The sequence below is a fragment of the Coregonus clupeaformis genome, chromosome 30, assembly GCF_020615455.1.
Source record: "Coregonus clupeaformis isolate EN_2021a chromosome 30, ASM2061545v1, whole genome shotgun sequence".
In the NCBI taxonomy this organism is placed as follows: domain Eukaryota; kingdom Metazoa; phylum Chordata; class Actinopteri; order Salmoniformes; family Salmonidae; genus Coregonus; species Coregonus clupeaformis.
In genome coordinates this window covers 38,556,493-38,578,906 of record NC_059221.1, presented here as the reverse complement: position 1 = coordinate 38,578,906, position 22,414 = coordinate 38,556,493, and the positions used below count along the sequence as shown (strand labels likewise).

At 42.3% G+C, this 22,414-nt stretch overlaps 1 long non-coding RNA gene across 1 annotated transcript in view; it reads right to left on the bottom strand.

Annotated features, from left to right (window-relative positions):
* Positions 1-2,974, bottom strand: part of LOC121546819 — a 12,864-nt gene extending 9,890 nt beyond the window's left edge. The window contains exon 1 of the long non-coding RNA XR_005996421.1: positions 2,833-2,974. This is a non-coding gene — a long non-coding RNA (uncharacterized LOC121546819). The remainder of the gene's footprint in view (positions 1-2,832) is intronic.
* Between the last annotated feature and the right edge of the window lie 19,440 nt (positions 2,975-22,414).

Below are 22,414 nucleotides of genomic sequence, written 5' to 3'. Positions count from 1 at the left end.
GTATGTTAACATTGCCAAAGCAAGTGAAGTAGATAGTAAACAAAAGTGAAATAAACAATAAATATTAACAGTAAACAATACACTCTCTTTCTCTCTCTGTCTCTCTGTGTCTCTCTCTCTCTCTCTCTCTCTCTCTCACTCTCTCTCTCGCTCTCTCTCTCTCTCTCTCTCTTCCTCTCTCTCACACATATATACTGGTAGCTGGTAGTACATAATATATAGTCACACAGACACAAGCTGTATAATTATCATCAACCGTATATTATATAATGTATTCACTTATACAGACTCTATAATTTCACCCCTATTCACGTTTAATTTACCATCTTTCATTCATTCCCCTTTCTCTCACTCTCTTTCCTAATAAAAACAAACATCAACAAAAACATATAAAACATTTGCTACACTGGCCGACTCTTCTGTTTAGGTACAAACGCAGTCTTCTCAACTAAGACACAACTTCATGACTTCACTGCAGTGCAGCAGAAGGTCCCTCTGTCTGTCTGTCCAGTCCCGTCCCGTCCCGTCCAGTCCTGTCCCGTCCAGTCCCGTCCCGTCCCGTCCAGTACCGTGCCGTCCCATCCTGTCCCGTCCAGTCCCGTCCAGTCCCGTCCCGTCCAGTCCCGTCCCGTCCCGTCCCGTCCAGTCCCGTCCCGTGCCGTCCCATCCTGTCCCGTCCCAGTCCCGTCCAGTCCCGTCCCGTCCCAGTCCCGTCCCGTCCCATCCCATCCCGTCCCGTCCCGTCCAGTCCCGTCCCATCCCGTCCCGTCCCGTCCAGTCCCGTCCCGTCCCGTCCCATCCTGTCCCGTGCCGGCCGTTCCTCTAGCCTCATTTAGAGGCAGCGACCCAAATGCCACCCTATTCTCTATATGTTGCTCTACTTTGGACCAGGGACCATGAGGTTCTCAGAGTTAACTCCTACAACTCCTCCAGTTCATCAGTTCACCTGTGCAGCAGTCACATCAACTGTCCAATGAGACAATTAAATAATTGAAGCACCTGTCCTAAGTCAAAGAACCTATATAATATACATATATAATAACTATATAATATACCTATATAATATACCTTACAGCTATGGAACATACCAAGACAACTCACACAGAGTGCCACAAAGTACGCAGAAAGCTGAAACAAACACTTACATTATCCCTTCCACTGACCAAATCCTGTAAAGGATAACACAGTATGCATACAACTCCAGCACACTGAGTTGTAGAACAGAACAGAACTCCAGCACACTGAGTTGTAGAACAGAACAGAACTCCAGCACACTGAGTTGTAGAACAGAACAGAATATAATATAACAGAACAGAATAGAATATAACAGAACAGAACAGAACAGAACAGAATAGAACAGAATAGTGTCTCTCTATCTATCTCCTGAGTCATTCCTCAGTGCAGTGCAGCACCCCTCATGGCTAACCCTGGCCCGGACAGACCCTGCGACGGACGGCCCCACCAACTGCCTGATATCTGACACACTCCTGCTATTTAAAGTCTCTCAGCCCTGTCTCTGCCATGTGTTAAACAGAGGAGCCGCAGACCACCGCTACCCGCCTGGTGCACTGTGACTGAGACAGCAGACCACTACAGTAACCCCCTGGTGCACTGTGTCTGTGACAGCAGACCACTACAGTAACCGCCTGGTGCGCTGTGTCTGTGACAGCAGACCACTACAGTAACCGCCTGGTGCACTGTGTCTGTGACAGCTGACCACTACAGTAACCCCCTGGTGCACTGTGACTGTGACAGCAGACCACTACAGTAACCGCCTGGTGCACTGTGACTGTGACAGCAGACCACTACAGTAACCGCCTGGTGCGCTGTGTCTGTGACAGTAGACCACTACAGTAACCGCCTGGTGCGCAGCACACAGTAACCCTGGTGCACTGTGACTGTGACAGCAGACCACTACAGTAACCGCCTGGTGCACTGTGACTGTGACAGCAGACCACTACAGTAACCGCCTGGTGCGCTGTGTCTGTGACAGTAGACCACTACAGTAACCGCCTGGTGCGCTGTGACTGTGATAGCAGACCACTACAGTAACCCCCTGGTGCGCTGTGTCTGTGACAGCTGACCACTACAGTAACCGCCTAGTGCACTGTGTCTGTGACAGCAGACCACTACAGTAACCGCCTGGTGCACTGAGTTCTATTGCTATGATCAGATACTCATTCCATTGCTATGATCAGGAACTCATTCCATTGCTATGATCAGACACTCATTCCATTGCTATGATCAGACACTCATTCCATTGATATGATCAGATACTCATTTCATTGCTATGATCAGATACTCATTCCATTGCTATGATCAGATACTCATTCCATTGCTATGATCAGATACTCATTCCATTGCTATGATCAGATACTCATTCTATTGCTATGATCAGATACTCATTCCATTGCTATGATCAGATACTCATTCCATTGCTATGATCAGATACTCATTCCATTGCTATGATCAGACACTCATTCCATTGCTATGATCAGATACTCATTCCATTGCTATGATCAGATACTCATTCCATTGCTATGATCAGATACTCATTCCATTGCTATGATCAGACACTCATTCCATTGCTATGATCAGAAAGGCATAGACATCAGCTGTAAGGTTCCTTTAAGAATCACGGCTAACAGAGGTAAGATGAGGATAAATACAACACCTTAATAAAACCATGAGATGACAATAACACATTTCTAGTAAATACAGGAATACAGCCCCCTTAAAGAAGAGTCTAAAATACAAGCGCACAGACCATGAGGAGACGTCTACAGAACTAGCTGCACCATCACACACATGGAGAAACTTCTGCATACTCACTGACTCTTGGTGTCTTCAGTCTCTTCGGTGGAGCTGGGATGCTGCTACTGATGCTGCTACTGATGCTGCTACTAATGCTGCTGTCTGCTGGAGGAGTTTATGGTGTGTGAGGCTTCCTTTACGCTGCCGCAAAGTTGACTGCAGTATTGCCTCCTGAACAGAATGACATTGTTTGCTCTCTCTCCCTCCTTTCTATCCCTCTCCCTCTCTCTCTCTCTATCCCCCAACTCCTCCTCCTCGTCCTCTTGCGCTCTATTGCTTCCCCTCATCCTCCTCTTATTGCACTCTCCCCCTCTCTCCCTCTCCCTCTCTCCCCCTCTCTCCCTCTATCTCTCTCTCCCCCTCTCTCCCCCTCTATCTCTCTCACTCCCCCTCTTCCTCCTCCTCCTGTTTCACACGCTCACTGGCAGCTAAACTGCACCGCTCAGCAGTGTTCTCTCTCTCTCTCTCTCTCTCTCTCTCTCTCTCTCTCTCTCTCTCTCTCTCTCTCTCTCTCTCTCTCTCTCTCTCTCTGTCTCTCTCTCTCTCTCTCTCTCTCTCTCTCTCTCTCTCTCTCTCTCTCTCTCTCTCTGTCTCTGTCTCTCTCTCTCTCTCTCTCTCTCTGTCTCTCTCTCTCTCGCTCTCTCTCTCTCTCTCTCTCTCTCTCTCTCTCTCTCTCTCTCTCTCTCTCTCTCTCTCTCTCTCTCTCTCTCTCTCTCTCTCTCTCTCTCTCTCTCTCTCTGTCTCTCTGTCTCCCCCTCTCTCCCTCTGTCTCTCTCTCTCTCTCTCTCTCTCTCTCTCTCTCTCTCTCTCTCTCTCTCTCTCTCTCTCTCTCTCTCTCTCTCTCCCTCTCTCTCTCTCTCTCTCCCTCTCTCCCTCTCTCCCTCTCTCTCTCCCCCTCTCTCCCTCTCTCCCCCTCTCTCTCTCTCTCGCTCTACTGCAGCACATCAGATCCTCCTTCGTCCTTCTCTTTATTCATTTTCATAGTACAGCAAAATCATTATCACACCATCCTTTCAGAATTACAGTAATAGAAAGTAATTACAGTAATAGAAAGTAATTACAGTAATAGGAAGGGATGGAAATACTGAATTTATGATGCAGGTATTAGCAGAGAATTTAGGCCAAAGAGATAGGTAATAGAACAAGATGAAGATACTGTATTATACCCGAGAAACTGGTTTTCATTCTTAGGGAAATCAGATTCAGAACTGAGCATCACTGCTTCCTATTAAATCTTTATGTTACCAGATACAGTAGAGGATAGATCATTACAGTGTGATAACAAGATGTGAAGATACAGTCGTGGTTGTGTATTTTGCTGAGACACAGAAATAGACACATTTTTTGGGGGATAAATTGGCACAATTGTGAGAGAGAGTGTAAATGTGCTTAAGAAATGCTTGCATTTTTCTTTCAAGGTTTCTCGGACAATGAGATGCACCTTATGGTGAATTCGTTTAAATGGCTGACGTAGAGCCAACAATGCCTTGGCTGTTCTCTGCAGCGTGCTCTCCTCTGCTGTCTCCTCGCTGCAGAGAACAGAAGAAGCAGAAGCAGGTCTTTTTCACATGACTGTTCTCCTGGGCCCCCTGGCTGGTGAACCCTATCAACCTTCCCTCTGGATCGCAAACGAGGCTGCAGCCTGCAGCCGGCTCACACGTAAACCCTAGAACCAGACATCACTGGAGCACAGGGGGCTCTGCAGCCGTAGAACACTGCCCCTAACTGCCCTGTTGCTGGCTTGGAATATTGTATTTTCACCTTGTCCTTTTCAGCATGGTTCCAGGCTCAGCAACTAAGGTGAATGCGTACCCAGACCAGTGCAGCGGGCTACGGCTGGGCTTGGCTCAGTAGTATGAAAAGGGCATTAGTGTGTCATGGATGATGCTTCTGTGCCTGAACTCTTTACCTGATAGTTAACACCTAGAAGGGTGAACAGATGAATGTTTTGCTCTTAAAGGAAAAGCTGCACTGTACCATTGACAGACAGAAAACAGCCAGCCTTGCACAATGGCAGACTGCACGTTGTTGAGCTTCAAATGACTGTTGAAGGTTACTCATCATACGCTTGTTTGTATATGCTTGTATTTCACATTTGTGTGACTGTTCTTGTCTATCAGTCTATTAGTCTTTTGTTACTTGTCATGTTTTGTGTTTTTCGTGGACCCCAGGAAGAGTAGCTTCTGCTTCTGAAAAAGGGTGATGGGGATAAAATTACAAAAAAAATAAAAAATAATCAGACATATTATGCTGTTGTGTCGAAACACCTAAATTACTAAGTGTCCTTACAAGAGTCATCTGGTAGTTAGGGGATAGGAACACACATGGTGAAATGTTTCAGACAATGATCTGCATGGACAGGAAGGATCTCTGTCTGCTTCACAGCGTCTCTCAAATACCCTGCAGTCGCACCACTAGTTCAACTGCCCCCCTCAGAAGCATATCTCTCACAGTTCAGTTCTGCGTCTGATATGGCACCCTACACCCTATTACCTAAGCGGGCCCTGGACAACAGTAGTGGTTCCATTTTGGACACAGCCTCAGTCTCGCTCACTGTATCTGGGTCAATGACGTCACGTGTACATTTTAGTGTCCGGATGAAATATTTTCCAAAATCGACAACTAATATATACAAATGTTATGTTATGTAACTATGGCCTTTCTCTTTTGTTGAGTCCTAAAAAAGTTAATGGTGAAATGTGAAAAGAAATGTCACTTTTGGTGCTCTAAAGTCAAAAAATAAAAATAAAAGTAATTCGGAGCAACCGTCCGAAGGCAAATGCAATCTATATAAATGTTAAACATCTTAAATCATAATAATACGGTCAAAAACGTATTCTGGCATTATTTTGTAATGTTCTAATCCCCTATCCTGCTATATGGGTATGACATTAAGTCACCATTTTGGATCAAATCACATGATGATACTCATGGACAGGATGTGACATCATGAAGACGCCCGTGAGAGACCATCTGGTTAAGAAGAAAGGTTAGTAAGTGTCTCGTAAATGTTTGTTAAGTAAAAATTTCCATTCCCTGTCAGGTTTTCCCCCCCAAAAAAATCTCACAATTTGGTAAAACTGCTGAAAACCAATATAAATGTGTCATTATCTGAAAACCTTATATTTTATTTCAATACTTGAGCTCAAAGTCAGTTTTAACATGGGGTGCACAAGTAGTTGCCTGTAAAACATGTTCACGTGAGACAAGTCAAAACGGTACAACCAAAATGATCATTCGGAGTCACCAGAAATTCTGTTTATGGATTTGCCGCTGGACCATTGAACAACAAACATCAAACCAACATTGACATGTACAGACTGACTCAACATAGATTGTTGTCAAAAGATTGTTGATATTGTACTTTTTGAACTATAACCATATTTCGCGTAAAACCCAATGCATTTCAATTTCTATAGACTTAAACGATAACACGTTTTATTTTGCGTAAAATAAATGGGTTAGAATGAGAACCAAATGATTCAATGCCCACTATAAAAACATGGTGTCTCCCGGTCTCCCGAGTGGCGCAGTGGTCTAAGGCACTGCATCGCAGTACTAGCTGTGCCACTAGAGATCCTGGTTCTAATCCAGGCTCTGTCGCAGCCGGCCGCGACTGGGAGACCCATGGGGAGGCGCACAATTGGCCCAGCGTCATCCAGGGTAGGGGAGGGAATGGCCGGCAGGGATGTAGCTCAGTTGGTAGAGCATGGCGTTTGCAAAGCCAGGGTTGTGGGTTCGATTCCCATGGGGGGCCAGTATGAAAAAAATATATTTAAAAAATAATGAATGCACTCACTAACTGTAAGTCGCTCTGGATAAGAGCGTATGCTAAAATGTAAAATGTACACTGAACAAAAATATCAACACAACATGCATCAATTTAAAATATTTTTTACTGAGTTACAGTTCATATTAATGAAATCAGTCAATTGAAATAAATCATTCCGTAGAACCCGGGTTTTTAATGTTGAAAGACAATGACATTATTTGATTGTCTCAGAAAATGCAGAGAGAAGCTCAGTCCATACGATAACATTTAATCGTTGTTAAATTTCATATTGTTTTCATTTCCCTAACAGAAGTTGTAGTTCTCAGTCATTCAAAACGAGGGGTCGATATTCAGAAAGATATTCATTGAAGTTGAATATTAGAGGTTGAATATTTGAAACCATATATATATATATATATATGGTCCATCTGTAGCTCAATTAGTAGAGCACGGCGCTTGTAACGCCAGGGTAGTGGGTTCGATCCCCGGGACCACCCGTACGTAAAAATGTATGCTCGCATGACTGTAAGTCGCTTTGGATAAAAGCGTCTGCTAAATGGCATATTATATTATTATATATACAGTGGGGAAAAAAAGTATTTAGTCAGCCACCAATTGTGCAAGTTCTCCCACTTAAAAAAGATGAGAGAGGCCTGTAATTTTTCATCATAGGTACACGTCAACTATGACAGACAAAATGAGAAAAAAAAATCCAGAAAATCACATTGTAGGATTTTTTATGAATTTATTTGCAAATTATGGTGGAAAATAAGTATTTGGTCAATAACAAAAGTTTCTCAATACTTTGTTATATACCCTTTGTTGGCAATGACACAGGTCAAACGTTTTCTGTAAGTCTTCACAAGGTTTTCACACACTGTTGCTGGTATTTTGGCCCATTCCTCCATGCAGATCTCCTCTAGAGCAGTGATGTTTTGGGGCTGTCGCTGGGCAACACAGACTTTCAACTCCCTCCAAAGATTTTCTATGGGGGTTGAGATCAGGAGACTGGCTAGGCCACTCCAGGACCTTGAAATGCTTCTTACGAAGCCACTCCTTCATTGCCCGGGCGGTGTGTTTGGGATCATTGTCATGCTGAAAGACCCAGCCACGTTTCATCTTCAATGCCCTTGCTGATGGAAGGAGGTTTTCACTCAAAATCTCACGATACATGGCCCCATTCATTCGTTCCTTTACACGGGATCAGTCGTCCTGGTCCCTTTGCAGAAAAACAGCCCCAAAGCATGATGTTTCCACCCCCATACTTCACAGTAGGTATGGTGTTCTTTGGATGCAACTCAGCATTCTTTGTCCTCCAAACACGACGAGTTGAGTTTTTACCAAAAAGTTCTATTTTGGTTTCATCTGACCATATGACATTCTCCCAATCCTCTTCTGGATCATCCAAATGCACTCTAGCAAACTTCAGACAGGCCTGGACATTTACTGGCTTAAGCAGGCGGACACGTCTTGCACTGCAGGATTTGAGTCCCTGGCGGCGTAGTGTGTTACTGATGGTAGGCTTTGTTACTTTGGTCCCAGCTCTCTGCAGGTCATTCACTAGGTCCCCCCGTGTGGTTCTGGGATTTTTGCTCACCGTTCTTGTGATCATTTTGACCCTACGGGGTGAGATCTTGCGTGGAGCCCCAGATCGAGGGAGATTATCAGTGGTCTTGTATGTCTTCCATTTCCTAATAATTGCTCCCACAGTTGATTTCTTCAAACCAAGCTGCTTACCTATTGCAGATTCAGTCTTCCCAGCCTGGTGCAGGTCTACAATTTTGTTTCTGGTGTCCTTTGTCAGCTCTTTGGTCTTGGCCATAGTGGAGTTTGGAGTGTGACTGTTTGAGGTTGTGGACAGGTGTCTTTTATACTGATAACAAGTTCAAACAGATGCCATTAATACAGGTAACGAGTGGAGGACAGAGGAGCCTCTTAAAGAAGAAGTTACAGGTCTGTGAGAGCCAGAAATCTTGCTTCTTTGTAGGTGACCAAATACTTATTTTCCACCATAATTTGCAAATAAATTCATAAAAAATCCTACAATGTGATTTTCTGGATTTTTTTATCTCAGTTTGTCTTTCATAGTTGACGTGTACCTATGATGAAAATTACAGGCCTCTCTCATCTTTTTAAGTGGGGAGAACTTGCACAAATAGTGGCTGACTAAATACTTTTTTGCCCCACTGTATATATTCATATTTTACTATTATTTTCTGTTCTTTATGTAATGCTCCGAAAACAAATTATTTCCAAAACATTCATGGTCGCACCAAAATACTTTTTATTAAAGGTAAATGTAATTTCGTATAAAAAAAATCTATTTTTTTTACAATAATTGATTGCAACAAACCCAGAAAGTGCATAGGTAATACTCAAGGGAACAGAAAAAGTGTTTCACACTTTAAATATTTATCTTTTTTTATTTTTATGTTCACTTTTGAAAACCCTTTTTCATCATTGACCCATCTGGCTGTATCTCTCACTCAGCTAAAATGCCCCCCGCCCCCACCAGCATATCCCTCATCCCCTCTGCATGCAGGACTGTTCAGTAATGGCATCCCTCTATAAATAACACATGAGGTGTGGTGGGGCCCGGCCCTTTCACACGTCTGATCATATTACTACTACCTCCCTGACTTACCTGACACAGTGAGAACTGTCAGACCAAACAGCTTCTCACTCTGCTCTGCTCTGCTCTCATCCACATGTCCTCCGGAGATATCTACCACCGAAAGGGCAATATCCTCCGGAGATATCTACTACCGAAAGGGCAACATCCTCCGGAGATATCTACTACCGAAAGGGCAACATCCTCCGGAGATATCTACTACCGAAAGGGCAACATCCTCCGGAGATATCTACCACCGAAAGGGCAACATCCTCCGGAGATATCTACCACCGAAAGGGCAACATCCTCCGGAGATATCTACTACCGAAAGGGCAACATCCTCCGGAGATATCTACCACCGAAAGGGCAACATGTACAGTGTTGATTAGACATAGCTACTATACATCAGTGGTTCTCAACTACCTTAAAGCACATGAGGGGGGCCTTCAGGGGTCCTTCAGGGGGTTCAGAGGGGGGTCCTTCAGGGGGTCCTTCAGGGGGTCCTTCAGGGGGGTCCTTCAGGGGGGTCCTTCAGGGGGGGTCCTTCAGAGGGTCCTTCAGGGGGGTCCTTCAGGGGGGTCCTTCAGGAGGGGGTCCTTCAGGGGTGGGTCCTTCGGGGGTCCTTCAGGAGGGGTCTTCGGGGGGTCCTTCAGGAGGGGGTCCTTCAGGGGGGGGTCCTTCAGGGGGGGGTCCTTCAGGGGGGGGGTCCTTCAGAAGGGGGTCCTTCAGGGGGGTGTCCTTCAGGGGGTACTTGGTGGTACAGTAACCGAAAAAGGTTGAGAACCACTGCTATAGATGAATTAACCTTCATCTTTTCTCTAATATTCCATTATTATAAAATGCAGGCCGTAAGTGGTCTCTGTCTAATAGCTCTCTTCATCACAGTATGTGTCTACATTGTAAGCAGATGGTTGCGGTCATAGAAATAGGAATGACTAGAATGGACATTCCTGGTCATTCTATTTATACGGTTGCAGTGTGGCTTCCTGCTTCCTGCTACCTTATATTGTGCACCCTATGGTTGCAGTGTGGCTTCCTGCTAGCTTATATTGTGCACCCTATGGTTGCAGTGTGGCTTCCTGCTTCCTGCTACCTTATATTGTGCACCCTATGGTTGCAGTGTGGCTTCCTGCTTCCTGCCACCTTATATTGTGCACCATACGTTTGCAGTGTGGCTTCCTGCTTCCTGCAACCTTATATTGTGCACCCTATGGTTGCAGTGTGGCTTCCTGCTTCCTGCAACCTTATATTGTGCACCCTACGGTTGCAGTGTGGCTTCCTGCTTCCTGCTACCTTATATTGTGCACCCTATGGTTGCAGTGTGGCTTCCTGCTACCTTATATTGTGCACCCTATGGTTGCAGTGTGGCTTCCTGCTACCTTATATTGTGCACCCTATGGTTGCAGTGTGGCTTCCTGCTTCCTGCTACCTTATATTGTGCACCCTATGGTTGCAGTGTGGCTTCCTGCTTCCTGCTACCTTATATTGTGCACCCTATGGTTGCAGTGTGGCTTCCTGCTTCCTGCTACCTTATATTGTGCACCCTACGGTTGCAGTGTGGCTTCCTGCTACCTTATATTGTGCACCCTATGGTTGCAGTGTGGCTTCCTGCTTCCTGCTACCTTATATTGTGCACCCTATGGTTGCAGTGTGGCTTCCTGCTTCCTGCTACCTTATATTGTGCACCCTATGGTTGCAGTGTGGCTTCCTGCTTCCTGCTACCTTATATTGTGCACCCTACGGTTGCAGTGTGGCTTCCTGCTTCCTGCTACCTTATATTGTGCACCCTATGGTTGCAGTGTGGCTTCCTGCTACTAGTCTATTGATTGATTCATCGATTCATTCATTGATTCATTCATCGATTCATTCATCGATTCATTCATCGATTCATTCATCGATTCATTCATCGATTCATTGATTCAGCACTTTAGCAGCTTGCTGAGTGTTAACCATCAGACCAAGCTCAGTCTCAATAGCCTTCGATCAAGACAAGGTGTTAAAGTATCTCTGGACTGACTGACTCTTGTATGCATCGAATGCATGGCTGATTTTGCAGACGTTTCAAGTTGTTTTTTCCGTCCAGCACTACAGCTTTTTTTGGGCAGATGTATTACAAATCCTACTCACAACACTGTCATGGTATACATTTGTCCTTGATTAATCTGTTTTCTCCAGTAGAGAGATGTTAGAGTGTCTCTGGACTCACTGACTCCTGCATGGATCCTGACGTTTCAAGATTTATTTTGCAGCACAGCCACGGGGCCGATAGATAATCAGCCTCTCTGCAATGTCACGTTATTGTAACACACTTGTCCTTGATGATTCTCTGCTCTCCAGTTGAAAAGGTAACATGACTTCTAGACCCTGTAAGCATGACTAATTACGCAAACGTTGTGATTTTGTGTAATTCTTTTTGCCAGAGGTCGATGTATTACTTGTGTAAGCCTCACTGCATGTTACAATAATACACTTGTCCTTAAAGACTCTGGACGATGCTCTCCAGGCTAACATGACAGGCATTTTCAGACAGGCACCCTCAGTGGGCAGAAAGGTAGTAATTTCTCTGTTTTACACAAAGCTAGAAATGTCTCTGTCTTACACAAAGCTAGTGATTTCTCTGTCTTACACAAAGCTAGTAATTTCTCTGTCTTACACAAAGCTAGTAATTTCTCTGTCTTACACAAAGCTGGTGATTTCTCTGTCTTACACAAAGCTATTAATTTCTCTGTCTTACACAAAGCTAGTAATTTCTCTGTCTTACACAAAGCTGGTGATTTCTCTGTCTTACACAAAGCTAGTAATTTCTCTGTCTTAAACAAAGCTAGTAATTTCTCTGTCTTACACAAAGCTAGTAATTTCTCTGTCTTACACAAAGCTAGTGATTTCTGTCTTACACAAAGTTGGTGATTTCTCTGTCTTACACAAATCTAGTAATTTCTCTGTCTTACACAAAGCTAGTAACTTCTGTTTTACAAAAAGCTAGTTATTTCTGTCTTACACAAATCTAGTAATTTCTCTGTCTTACACAAAGCTAGTAATTTCTGTTTTACACAAAGCTAGTAATTTATATGTCTTACACAAAGCTAGTGATTTCTCTGTCTTACACAAAGCTAGTAATTTCTGTCTTACACAAAGCTAGTAATTTATATGTCTTACACAAAGCTAGTGATTTTTCTGTCTTACACAAAGCTGGTAATTTCTGTCTTACACAAAGCTAGTAATTTCTCTGTCTTACACAAAAATAGTAATTTATCTGTCTTACAAAAAGCTAGTTATTTCTGTCTTACACAAAGCTAGTAATTTATGTTTTACACAAAGCTAGTAATTTATATGTCTTACACAAAGCTAGTGATTTCTCTGTCTTACACAAAGCTAGTAATTTCTGTCTTACACAAAGCTAGTAATTTATATGTCTTACACAAAGCTAGTGATTTTTCTGTCTTACACGAAGCTGGTAAGTTCTGTCTTACACAAAGCTAGTAATTTCTCTGTCTTACACAAAAATAGTAATTTCTCTGTCTTACAAAAAGCTAGTTATTTCTGTCTTACACAAAGCTAGTAATTTCTCTGTCTTACACAAAGCTAGTGATTTCTGTCTTACACAAAGCTAGTGATTTATCTGTCTTACACAAAGCTAGTGATTTCTCTGTCTTACAAAAAGCTAGTTATTTCTGTCTTACACAAAGCTGGTGATTTCTCTGTCTTACACAAAGCTAGTAATTTATCTGTCTTACACAAAGCTAGTTATTTCTGTCTTACACAAAGTTGGTGATTTCTCTGTCTTACACAAATCTAGTAATTTCTCTGTCTTACACAAAGCTAGTAATTTCTGTTTTACACAAAGCTAGTAATGTATATGTCTTACACAAAGCTAGTGATTTCTCTGTCTTACACAAAGCTAGTAATTTCTGTCTTACACAAAGCTAGTACTTTCTGTCTTACACAAAGCTAGTAATTTCTGTTTTACACAAAGCTAGTAATTTCTCTGTCTTACACAAAAATAGTAATTTATCTGTCTTACAAAAAGCTAGTTATTTCTGTCTTACACAAAGCTAGTAATTTATGTTTTACACAAAGCTAGTAATTTCTCTGTCTTACACAAAAATAGTAATTTATCTGTCTTACACAAAGCTAGTGATTTTTCTGTCTTACACGAAGCTGGTAATTTCTGTCTTACACAAAGCTAGTAATTTCTCTGTCTTACACAAAAATAGTAATTTATCTGTCTTACAAAAAGCTAGTTATTTCTGTCTTACACAAAGCTAGTAATTTATGTTTTACACAAAGCTAGTAATTTATATGTCTTACACAAAGCTAGTGATTTCTCTGTCTTACACAAAGCTAGTAATTTCTGTCTTACACAAAGCTAGTAATTTATATGTCTTACACAAAGCTAGTGATTTTTCTGTCTTACACGAAGCTGGTAAGTTCTGTCTTACACAAAGCTAGTAATTTCTCTGTCTTACACAAAAATAGTAATTTCTCTGTCTTACAAAAAGCTAGTTATTTCTGTCTTACACAAAGCTAGTAATTTCTCTGTCTTACACAAAGCTAGTGATTTCTGTCTTACACAAAGCTAGTGATTTCTCTGTCTTACACAAATCTAGTAATTTCTCTGTCTTACACAAAGCTAGTAATTTCTGTTTTACACAAAGCTAGTAATTTATCTGTCTTACACAAAGCTAGTGATTTCTCTGTCTTACACAAAGCTAGTAATTTCTGTCTTAACCCTCCCGTTGTCCTAGGGTCAAAATGACCCGCCACTGTGTTGAACCAACTTTATTTAATTTTTATATTTTTTGGATCATTTGTGAGAAGGAGGCAGTGATACTTTCTTTAAAGTCTCACTGCCTCCTTCTCACAAATGATCCCAAAAATATAAAAATTAAATAAAGTTGGTTCAACACAGTGGCGGGTCATTTTGACCCTAGGACAACGGGAGGGTTAAACAAAGCTAGTAATTTCTGTCTTACACAAAGCTAGTGATTTCTCCGTCTTACTAAAAGCCAGTGATTTCTGTCTTGCACAAAGCTAGTAATTTCTGTCTTACACAAAGCTAGTAATTTCTGTCTTACACAAAGCTAGTAATTTCTGTCTTACACAAAACTAGTAATTTCTGTCTTACACAAAGCTAGTAATTTCTGTCTTACACAAAGCTAGTAATTTCTCTGTCTTACACAAAGCTAGTAATTTCTGTTTTACACAAAGTTAGTAATTTCTCTGTCTTACACAAAGCTAGTACTTTCTGTCTTACACAAAGCTAGTAATTTCTGTCTTACACAAAGCTAGTGATTTCTCTGTTTTACAAAGTTAGTAATTTCTCTGTCTTACACAAAGCTAGAAATGTCTCTGTCTTACACAAAGCTAGTTATTTCTGTCTTACACAAAGCTAGTAATTTCTGTCTTTTGGTACTTCTATTTTGGTCCCAGATCTGAAAATATTTAAGAAACAGATCAGGCTAAAAGTCTCCTTCCTTGACATTTATTTTGTTGGGTCATTGTGCTGCTGTCAACTAAGGAGGATAATAATCAATGGAGCCGGTTTCTCTGACAGTTCACAAAATCAGAGCTCATTCCCAATGTGGAGCAGCCGTCTCTAGCCAGTCACAGAGCTGCAGCCTTAGTACAGAACACCTACAGTTGAAGTCGGAAATTTACATACACATTAGCCAAATACATTTAAACTCAGTTTTTCACAATTCCTGACATTTAATCCTAGTAAAAATCCCTGTCTTAGGTCAGTTAGGATCACCACTTTATTTTAAGAATGTGAAATGTCAGAATAATAGTAGAGAGAATTATTTATTTCAGCTTTTATTTCTTTTATCACATTCCCAGTGGGTCAGAAGTTTACATACACTCAATTAGTATTTGGTAGCATTGCCTTTAAATTGTTTAACTTGGGTCAAATGTTTCGGGTAGCCTTCCACAAGCTTCCCACAATAAGTTGGGTGAATTTTGGCCCATTACTCCTGACAGAGCTGGTGTAACGGAGTCAGGTTTGTAGGCCTCCTTGCTCGCACACGCTTTTTCAGTTCTGCCCACACATTTTCAATAGGATTGAGGTCAGGGCTTTGTGATGGCCACTCCAATACCTTGACTTTTTTGTCTTTAAGCCATTTTGCCACAACTTTGGAAGTATGCTTGGGGTCATTGTCCATTTGGAAGACCCATTTGCGACCAAGCTTTAACTTCCTGACTGATGTCTTGAGATGTTGCTTCAATATATCCTCAGAATGTTCCTTCCTCATGATGCCATCTATTTTGTGAAGTGCACCAGTCCCTCCTGCAGCAAGGCACCCCCACAGCATGATGCTGCCACCCCCGTGCTTCACGGTTGGGATGGTGTTCTTCGGCTTGCAAGAAGCCCCCTTTTTCCTCCAAACATAACAATGGTCATTATGGCCAAACAGTTCCATTTTTGTTTCATCAGACCAGAGGACATTTCTCCAAAAAGTACGATCTTTGTCCCCATGTGCAGTTGCAAACCGTAGTCTGTCTTTTTTATGGCGGTTTTGGAGCAGTGGCTTCTTCCTTGCTGAGGTGCCTTTCAGGTAATGTCGATATAGGACTCGTTTTATTGTGGATATAGATACTTTTGTACCTGTTTCCTCCAGCATCTTCACAAGGTCCTTTGCTGTTGTTCTGGGATTGATTTGCACTATTCGCACCAAAGTACGTTAATCTCTAGGAGACAGAACGCGTCTCCTTCCTGAGCGGTATGACGGCTGCGTGGTCCCATGGTGTTTATACAGTGGGGAGAACAAGTATTTGATCCACTGCCGATTTTGCAGGTTTTCCTACTTACAAAGCATGTAGAGGTCTGTCATTTTTATCATAGGTACACTTCAACTGTGAGAGACGGAATCTAAAACAAAAATCCAGAAAATCACATTGTACTTCAACTACCTCAACTAGCCGGTGCCCCCACACATTGACTCTGCACCGGTACCCCCCTGTATATATAGCCTCCCTACTGTTATTTAATTTTACTTCTGCTCTTTTTTTTCTCAACACTTTTTTGTTGTTGTTTTATTTTACTTTTTTATTAAAAATAAATGCACTGTTGGTTAAGGGCTGTAAGTAAGCATTTCACTGTAATGTCTGCACCTGTTGTATTCGGCGCATGTGGCCAATACAATTTGATTTGATTTGATTTGATTGTATGATTTTTAAGTAATTAATTTGCATTTTATTGCATGAAATAAGTATTTGATACATCAGAAAAGCAGAACTTAATATTTGGTACAGAAACCTTTGTTTGCAATTACAGAGATCATACATTTCCTGTAGGTCTTGACCAGGTTTGCACACACTGCAGCAGGGATTTTGGCCCACTCCTCCATACAGACCTTCTCCAGATCCTTCGGTTTCGGGGCTGTCGCTGGGCAATACAGACTTTCAGCTCCCTCCAAAGATGTTCTATTGGGTTCAGGTCTGGAGACTGGCTAGGCCACTCCAGGACCTTGAAATGCTTCTTACTCCTTAGTTGCCCTGGCTGTGTGTTTCGGGTCGTTGTCATGCTGGAAGACCCAGCCACGACACATCTTCAATGCTCTTACTGAGGGAAGGAGGTTGTTGGCCAAGATCTTGCGATACATGGCCCCATCCATCCTCCCCTCAATACGGTGCAGTCGTCCTGTCCCCTTTGCAGAAAAGCATCCCCAAAGAATGATGTTTCCACCTCCATGCTTCACGGTTGGGATGGTGTTCTTGGGGTTGTACTCATCCTTCTTCTTCCTCCAAACACGGCGAGTGGAGTTTAGACCAAAAAGCTCTATTTTTGTCTCATCAGACCACATGACCTTCTCCCATTCCTCCTCTGGATCATCCAGATGGTCATTGGCAAACTTCAGATGGGCCTGGACATGCGCTGGCTTGAGCAGGGGGACCTTGCGTGCTCTGCAGGATTTTAATCCATGACGGCGTAGTGTGTTACTAATGGTTTTCTTTGAGACTGTGGTCCCAGCTCTCTTCAGGTCATTGACCAGGTCCTGCCGTGTAGTTCTGGGCTGATCCCTCACCTTCCTCATGATCATTGATGCCCCACGAGGTGAGATCTTGCATGGAGCCCCAGACCGAGGGTGATTGACCGTCATCTTGAACTTCTTCCATTTTCTTCCAGTTGTTGCCTTCTCACCAAGCTGTTTGCCTATTGTCCTGTAGCCCATCCCAGCCTTGTGCAGGTCTACAATTTTATCCCTGATGTCCTTACACAGCTCTCTGGTCTTGGCCATTGTGGAGAGGTTAGAGTCTGTTGGATTGAGTGTGTGGACAGGTGTCTTTTATACAGGTAACGAGTTCAAACAGGTGCAGTTAATACAGGTAATGAGTGGAGAACAGGAGGGCTTCTTAAAGAAAAACTAACAGGTCTGTGAGAGCCGGAATTCTTACTGGTTGGCAGGGGCGGTGTGTTCATTAGGGCGATATGGGCGACGCACTGCCAAACGGGAAAAGGAAGGGATTTTTTTCTAATCAATTATATCACGGCAACAGTAGTTATCAGTGTTCTAATCTAGACGTCTGATCTGCCACTAAATGTCCAATCAGGCTAAAGTCGTGCTTCAAATGCCCCCCCCTTTTGGGGCGATTTCAGTCAGGTTGAAAATCGCCCCAGAAGTCTCTCATAGACTCTCATGTAAAAAAAAAAAAATTCAAATATCAGAGCCTTCAATACAATCTCTATGGGTTTCTGAGGGCTTGCACTTACGCGCTTTCGTCATACGTAACATAACCATGAACGTAACTAAGAAAAGAGCGGGTAGCAGCGTCAATCAATTCACGTACTACTATCAAGATGGCTAACGTTCAGTGCAACTCGATTGTCTCTTTGAAAGAAGTTCACATCAAAGACCATTCAAAACGAGCTACTGGAGTGTATGCTAGCGGTCATGAGGGAACATATTGTGGAGGAGGTGAAGTCGGCGAACTTCGTAGCTATCCAAGCTGACGAGACCACGGACGTTTCTACACAGACACAGCTGGTGCTTGTGCTGAGGTACATAGATAGCAACCACAAAGTGCAGGAGCGCTTTTTTGAGTTCCTTCCCATCTCGTAATCAACCTCAGTCTCAATCGCCAGTGTGCTTTTGGAGAGACTGAACGGTATTTTTGCCGACGACGAGAAAGTCAAACTGTGGTGCACTGGCACTGTACCAGGTTCTCATGAGCTACAACCTCCAGGAGACGTTCTCTGAGACTGTGACTCTGTTGAACATCCTCATAACTACTCCAATGACAACAGCTGAAGCTGAGAGATGTTTCTCAACTTTGACACGAGTTAATACATTCCTGCGAAATTCAATGGGCCAGGAACGTCTGAATGCACTGGCCATGCTTTCCATGGAGAGGGAACTAGTCCTCAGCATGCCTGATTTCAATGAGAAAGTCATTGACCGCTTTGCTGCATTGAAAGAGAGAAGAGAACAGTTTCAGTACAAGTAATGTAGCCTCTCTCTCTCTTTGTCCCTCCCTGTCTGTCTCTTTAACACACACACGCCCAAATCAGTTCACAGTTGATGTTGTTTAAAATAGTTATTTTTCATTTTAAAAAAAGTAAAAAAAAATAAAAAATCTGTTCATGTTCATTTTTACAAATCTATACAATTGGCCAGAATATGGTTGTTCATATTTACAAATCTATACAATTGGCCAGAATATGGTTGTTCATTTTTACAAAGCCATACAGATAGCTGTGTTTACCTTTTCTAGAAATTATTTTCAAATTCTGTTTTCAGGCAAAATGTCTATCACTGTTCATTTTCACAAATATATACAAGAGGGCAGAATATGGAAGTCTATAAAAATTTCTTATTACCAATAACTTGCATCAATGTTTTCAGTAGCCTCTATCAAAAGCTCCTGCTTGCTTGTTGTGAATTATGCTCAGGTGCACATATTTCCAATTCAACCATGAGGCAAAAAATGTGGTAAAAGCTCTTGTTGATCCTGCAATCTGAACAAATACCAAGATGCTGTATTTTCAGCTGATATTTCATTTGTTTATGGAAATGCATATTGTTTATGCAGTGTTGAGGAATGTGAAAGAACACCCTTGATTATTTTTACTGTGATAACTTATTTTGCTTTTGTAAGCCAACACTTTTGAGATCAGTCAATAAATGCTTCTGGCATTGACTTATATGCTGCCCCTGTCTTCATGTTGTTGCTGGACATATCTTTTTGAAAATGTGTGTAGGTCACCTAAATCATCAGAAAAATTGCCCCCCCTGAGAATTTTTTCAGGAGCCGCCACTGCTGGTTGGTAGGTGATCAAATACTTATGTCATGCAATAAAATACAAATTAATTACTTAAAATCGTACAATGTGATTTTCTGGATTTTTGTTTTAGTTTCCGTCTCTCACAGTTGAAGTGTACCTATGATAAAAATTACAGACCTCTACATGCTTTGTAAGTAGGAAAACCTGCAAAATCGGCAGTGTATCAAATACTTGTTCTCCCCACTGTATATATATATATATATATATGGTCCATCTGTAGCTCAATTGGTAGAGCACGGCGCTTGTAACGCCAGGGTAGTGGGTTCGATCCCCGGGACCACCCGTACGTAAAAATGTATGCTCGCATGACTGTAAGTCATAATGGTTTTTGACTGTAAATAAACTAATGGTTTTCTTTGAGACTGTGGTCCCAGCTCTCTTCAGGTCATTGACCAGGTCCTGCCGTATAGTTCTGGGCTGATCCCTCACCTTCCTCATGATCATTGATGCCCCACGAGGTGACATCTTGCATGGAGCCCCAGACCGAGGGTGATTGACCGTCATCTTGAACTTCTTCCATTTTCTAATAATTGCGCCAACAGTTGTTGCCTTCTCACCAAGCTGCTTGCCTATTGTCCTGTAGCCCATCCCAGCCTTGTGCAGGTCTACAATTTTATCCCTGATGTCCTTACACAGCTCTCTGGTCTTGGCCATTGTGGAGAGGTTGGAGTCTGTTTGATTGAGTGTGTGGACAGGTGTCTTTTATACAGGTAACGAGTTCAAACAGGTGCAGTTAATACAGGTATTGAGTGGAGAACAGGAGGGCTTCTTAAAGAAAAACTAACAGGTCTGTGAGAGCCGGAATTCTTACTGGTTGGTAGGTGATCAAATACTTATGTCATGCAATAAAATGCAAATTAATTACTTAAAAATCATACAATGTGATTTTCTGGAGAACATTTTTTTAGATTCCGTCTCTCACAGTTGAAGTGTACCTATGATAAAAATTACAGACCTCTACATGGTTTGTAAGTAGGAAAACCTGCAAAATCGGCAGTGTATCAAATACTTGTTCTCCCCACTGTACATGCATACTATTGTTTTTACAGATGAACGTGGTACCTTCAGACGTTTGGAAATTGCTCCCAAGGATGAAGCAGACTTGTGGTCTTAAAAAAAAATTCTGAGGTCTTGGCTGATTTCTTTTGATTTTCCCATGATTTCAAGCAAAGAGGTACTGAGTTTGAAGGTAGGCCTTGAAATACATCCACAGGTACACCTCCAATTGACTCAAATGATGTCAATTAGCCTATCAGAGGCTTCTAAAGTCATGACATCATTTTCTGGAGTTTTCTAAGCTGTTTAAAGGCACAGTCAACTTACTGTATGTAAACTTCTGACCAACTGGAATTGTGATACAGTGAATTATAAGTGAAATAATTGTTGGAAAAATTACTTGTGTCATGCACAAAGTAGATGTCCTAACCGACTTGCTAAAACTATAGTTTGTTAACAAGAAATGTGTGGAGTGGTTGAAAAATGAGTTTTAATGACTCCAACCTAAGTGTATGTAAACTTTCGACTTCAACTGTATACAGAAAATGATGTCATGGCTTTAGAAGCTTCTGATAGGCTAATTGACATCATTTGAGTCAATGAGTCAATTGGAGGTGCACCTGTGGATGTATTTCAAGGCCTACCTTCAAACTCAGTGCCTCTTTGCTTGGCATCATGGGAAAATTAAAAGAAATCAGCCAAGACCTCAGAACAATAATTGTAGACCTCCACAGTCTGGTTCATCCTTGGGAGCAATTTCCAAATGACTGAAGGTACCACGTTCATCTGTACAAACAATAGTACGCAAGTATAAACACCATGGGACACTGCAGCCGTCATATCGCTCAGGAAGGAGACGCGTTCTGTCTCCTAGAGATGAACGTACTTTGGTGTGAAAAGTGCAAATCAATCCCAGAACAACAGCAAAGGACCTTGTGAAGATGCTGGAGGAAACAGGTACAAAAGTATCCATATCCACAGTAAAATGAGTCCTATATCGACATTTCCTGAAAGGCCGCTCAGCAAGGAAGAAGCCACTGCTCCAAAACCGCCATAAAAAAGCCAGACTACGGTTTGCAACTGCACATGGGGACAAAGATCGTACTTTTTGGAGAAATGTCCTCTGGTCTGATGAAACAAAAATGGAACTGTTTGGCCATAATGACCATCGTTATGTTTGGAGGAAAAAGGGGGTGCCTTGCAAGCCGAAGAACACCATCCCAACCGTGAAGCACGGGGTGGCAGCATCATGCTGTGGGGGTGCTTTGCTGCAGGAGGGACTGGTGCACTTCACAAAACATTATGTGGATATATTGAAGCAACATCTCAAGACATCAGTCAGGAAGTTATAGCTTGGTCGCAAATGGGTCTTCCAAATGGACAATGACCCCAAGCATACTTCCAAAGTTGTGGCAAAATGGCTTAAAGACAAAAAAGTCAAGGTATTGGAGTGGCCATCACAAAGCCCTGACCTCAATCCTATAGAACATTTGTGGGCAGAACTGAAAAAGCGTGTGCGAGCAAGGAGGCCTACAAACCTTACTTAGTTACACCAGCTCTGTCAGGAGGAATGGGCCCAAATTCACCCAACTTATTGTGGGAAGCTTGTGGAAGGCTACCCGAAACATTTGACCCAAGTTAAACAATTTAAAGGCAATGCTACCAAGTACTAATTGAGTGTATGTAAACTTCTGACCCACTTGGGACTGTGATTAAATAAATAAAAGCTGAAATAAATCATTCTCTCTACTATTATTCTGAAATATCACATTTTTTAAATAAAGTGGTGATCCTAACTGACCTAAGACAGGGAATTCTTACTAGGATTAAATGTCAGGAATTGTAAAAAAAAAAAAAAAACTGAGTTTAAATATATTTGGCTAAGATGTATGTAAACTTCCGACTTCAACAGTATATCATCACATAGGCTGTTACTCCA